Below are 5012 nucleotides of genomic sequence, written 5' to 3'. Positions count from 1 at the left end.
CAAACAGCAGTTTCTGTATAATTTTCAAATCATTATTTCATATAATCTATGTTGTTCACAACAAGGCTCGGAACCCGCTCTCTTATTTTCTAACTGTGCATGCAAAACCCTGTTATTTTATTTTAATTATGAGTGGGGGGGGGGCGGCTATGCAGACACTAACCAGGGCTGGAAAACAAAAAACAAAAAAACTACCCAACATCCTCTGCTTGTTTTAGGTGAAAAATCTAAATCAAAGTTTTGCATGAATGCATTTAAATTTCCAGGGGGAAATAATTTCTATTTTAAGTGAATGATGGGAGCCAGCTCCCGTCCGCGAGCCGTTTTTTTATTTTTTTTATTTTTTTGTTAAGTAATACAAGGCAGAATGATATGATGATCTCTGCGCTACGGGTGGTCCATGCATGTAGTTCACATCTACTTGAGTCCTGTATTTAATTTACTTTTTTCAGTACTTTCCTTGTTTTGTTAGGGCTGTGTGTGTCCTTTTTTTAGATTTATATGCTCATGTTTTTGCAGGTGTTGCTATCTGCTTTGTATAGCAGAATGATTCTACAAGCAAGATGTTGCAATCATTGGGTGTTTCAGAGAGTTACAAAGGTCTGTAAATTGAATGAAAACAATTGGCTACAGCAATTTATTGATATTAGAAAATGTAATTTTTACTTTTGAATACTTCAGTACAAAGAATGTATTTAATAATTTAAGTGATATATGTGTACACATACAAATCAAAAGTCAAAACAGTGCTGAATTTGGCTGAATTATAAAAGGTATAAGTGATAAAATGAAGAGTCGTTTGGGAGCGGAAAGAGCCGGCTCTTCTTGGTAAGCTGAGCCAAATGATCTGGCTCACTAAAAAGAACCAGAATTCCCATCACTAGTCTGAACGTTGTCCTCCGACTGTCCACTCATCAGTCCAGGTGAGACGAGAGATAAAAGTGTTGATGCTCTCATTAGAGACACTGTCAGTTAATTAATGTGCGCTCAGAGCAACGAGTTTAGCCATTAGCATCTTATTGGGTCAGTATGTACTGTACTCTTTCTTTTGCACTACATTCCCTCTGCTGCTGCGTCCGTTCTGAATTTCTCCTGAGGGAGATCAATAAAAGTACATCTTATCTTATCTTATCATCTCATCTTATGCAACCTGAAACCAATGCCTGCAGACTGCACTCAGGGCGGAAAAAGGTGCTGCGAACTACATTTTTTGGGTAAAATAAATGATTTAGTTTATATTTTAAGTTAAAATCATTCTAAAAAGACACTGCAACTGAACATCTGTCAAACATAAGAATAAGAACACAACTATCTATCAGAAAGTATCTGGACTCTAAGAATGATTTTACAACACAGAGGTTTATAGGTTTTGTTATAAGACCATTATTATTATTTTCTCAGTTCATTTAAATGCTTTTTTGTTTTTTTATTCTCCTCTGAAACGCGATAAAGAAAAAGTCTATACAGAAATAAAGTACAAACAATGTTTAAAACTTCTAGAAGTGAAGGACATCTTTGCATTATGGTTCAGAATCAACAAGGAACGGCCCGAGAGTGAGACAGACAGAACCAGGTGAGACAGGTAGAACATCCCTCTGTGCTGAGCGGTGTCACTAACATGTCCGACATGTGGTGAGTTCAGAGCTGAAAGTGAGACAGAACCAGAAATAGAGCCGCTGCTGCAGTTAGCACGCTAAGCTGCAGCAGTTAGCACGCTAAGCTGCAGCGCTGCAGTGCGTTAGCTAAGCTGGCTAATCTGGGTAAGTCACTGGGCTAAATACTGACAGGCTGACAGGGCTAATGACAGAGCACGAGCTTCATCATCACCACCATCACCACCCCGATAATCACACTGAACTGCCACCAGGGCCTTTCCTGCACAGACTGATCTTTAGCCAAATGAACGCCAAAATGATCAACAAGCAGAACGTTACCTTAAGCAGCCACAGTGACGCTAGCTCTGATGTTAGAGAGGAACCTGCTGTTTTATTGCTCCGACATCTTTGAAATCACACGAGATACACAACCAAAATGAGCTTTTACGTATTTGTAGTGATGAAACATACAAACAGTATAAAGCTCCTTTTAAACAGCTGGATCGTTTGTATTAGTGTTGAACGTCAGTCTGCTCAGACTTGGACCTGTGGCCGTCCACAGTCAATAAAGAGCATATAACTGGTTGAATGTAGATTTAAATAAAGGTTGCAGTGAGTAATGCTTTCTGATGGAGTCCGTGTCCTCGACTGTAGGTAACATATTTGGCTCGCCTCCTTCTGATCTGCTGCCAGCTGACCCGGGATCAGCAGGACAACATCCATCAGTCTGGATCCAACCAGCTTTAATTAAAAGATGTAGTTGTCACAGAGACACACTCCACAGAGCAGTGTGCAGTAACAGATACTGATTTATGTTTGTAGCTACGTGCTAACCAGGGCTGTAGCTAACTCACATTTACTGAATGAAGGACGATAAATATTTTGTGTGTTTGTCCTCATGCTTTTATATTGTGTCAGTTTTTACATGCTGTCCTAAAAACAATATTAAACTCTTTTTATTATTCTTTTCAAAAATGTGAATGTCTCAAATCTAAAAATGATGAAATGAAAGCAACAGAAGAGACTGAAGATAAAGTCTTTCAGCTCTCCAGCTGCCAAAAGCCTCAGTCACCTTCCTGCCAAGTGCTAACTTAGCTTAGCTTCTCGTGGCAGCCTGCAGGTGGACTGGCCCACATCCCCGAATAGAAAGAACGATTAGCTCACCTGTGCTAAACATGACTCAGCAGCTCAGGGTCAACGAACTCCAGCTGGAGGCTTCGAAACACTGACAGCTTTTTATTATTGTTGTTGTTGTTATTTATTATTATTATTATTATTATTATCAGACAGTCAATGATTGCGTAATATAATCCAGTGGTTTTCAATGTGTGGTCCAGGGACCAACAGGGGTCCTGAGAGGGTCGTAGGAGATCAGAGGTTTTACAGTACAGCCGTTTTTATTGACTGTAACTTATATTGATCCCAGTTTGATCATTAACTATAAGGAGACAGCTATACCTCTCTCTCTACCCTTCAATAATTCGATTGAGGACAAATCAGAATCCTCCCTTAAACGATCTGTGAGGTAAGATCTGAATCGATGCGACGATCCACACATCACCGCACAAGTCGCAGATTATCAGTCGGCACTGGAGACTGCTTTTCAGAATCTTCATAGGACTTCTTTGACGACTCGGAAGCTTGGCGCGCTAGCTCCCCACCGTAACGTCTTCCTCTCTTAGCTGGTGGGGACGCTTACCATACCCTAGACCGTAACGCTACGCTGTCAGATGGTACCTGTCTTGTAGCGCCTCGTCGAGATCACGAACGCAGACCTGCATGTGAGAACAGTGTTCCTTTTGAAGGCTGCATAGAACACTTGCTTATCTGGATCTGACCTACCTTTTTTTATTTTCTCGGTGATTTCAAGTCCACATTTCCACTCATACTGAATAAGTCGACTGTTATATAAATTCACTGCAAATACTTGTTGTGTGGATCAGGACTGGGATCAGACTCTGTCGACCACGCGTTCGCTCATCACCTCTTGACGTCATAAGCGGTCTATCAATCCGGTCTACTCAGCTGTCTATTTGCCTTGGCATTGTGGAGCAGTGGATGTATTGAGATGGAACGGATAACTCGTAGAGAGATCGGCGAAACAGACACACCAACCGCTCAGAGGTGGTCGCCAACCAGCGCAGGTCTTATTTCTTTTCCTCAGTATGTGGATCATTAGCACTTGCCCGGTCGTCGCCAGCGATCAGGCGTTGTGATTCCTCGTAGAGACGCTGATGCCCCAGAAACTGTGACGTCGCTGCAGAGCCTGCAATGGCATCATAAAGCGATAGTTCTGACGAGTAGAGTGGATGGGCTGCCGGAGCTCTCGTGATGAGCTCGTAGTGTGAGCGAAGAAACAGAATGTAGTATAAAGATGGAGGAATATGAGGTGATAGATAGGAGAGTGATAGTAGGCGGGCAGTGTAGAGAAGAGGTAGTGATGGTTCTGTCAGAAAGGATTAAAAAAGATTTCAAGGTCCATGCTCGGTGTTTCAGTCTCTGTGAGTCGGTGGCGGATAAAGTAGAGTAGTGCTGATTGTGATTAGTGGTCGGAGCACTTGGCGCCAGTAAATCGCAGGCGACTCGCCAGCAACGCACACTACATGAACCACTCTAGGCATAGTACATGCAGTTGAGTGATCACTATTCCATGTTCCGTAGCCCAACACAGCCCACGATCGATGCAGCTGGCGGGAGCGGGCGGAGGAGCACCGGTGAGTAGTGTGGAGTCGCATGGGACGGCCACGCGACGCAGTTTTATCGCACTGCCAGACACCCAGCCAGGCAGGGACCAACATCCCCTAGGAGCGATTTCTGGTGGGTGTCACCAGTGTCAATCTCAGGTTTGTGTGTATTGTATGAGTGTTTTACAATTAGTGTTTTACATTTTTTATTTGTTTTTATGATTTAAGATTGAATGAGCTGCGAATATAGTTTACGTGTCGGTCTACAGTGTTAATATTGAGACAGATAGATTAAGAATGTCCTATTCTGTGCAACACACTCACGTGTGTGTGTTTCTCGCTTCTGTATGAGACGGTCGTGACCTTTGTCGTGGCCTGATTAATTGTGTATGATTTAATGTCTGGTATACGAGAATGACACACGAATTCTTACACCTTCCCCTCTCTGTGCGTACGTCTTGTACGCAATCGCCTTACAAGTCGTCAGAAAAATGGTGGGGTAGTATCCTGCAGTAGTGTTGTGTAGTGTGTTAGTTGAGCTATGTGACGGGTTCCATTGCTATGAAATGTATTGTATCAAGGAACAGGCACAGCCAAGTGAGTAGAGTACTAGCAGCACGAGATGGCACCTCAAACGCGATAGTGGTAGCGTATCCTTAATTACTTTTGAAACGCTTTGCGTGATCTTAGTTATGGCTCTACCGATCATCTAAGTGTGTTGGAAACTCATAGA

This window comes from Morone saxatilis, unplaced genomic scaffold (genome assembly GCF_004916995.1).
Source record: "Morone saxatilis isolate NCDOM2014 unplaced genomic scaffold, NCSU_SB_2.0 Contig15, whole genome shotgun sequence".
Lineage (NCBI taxonomy): Eukaryota > Metazoa > Chordata > Actinopteri > Moronidae > Morone > Morone saxatilis.
Note: the sequence above shows the minus strand (reverse complement) of the source record.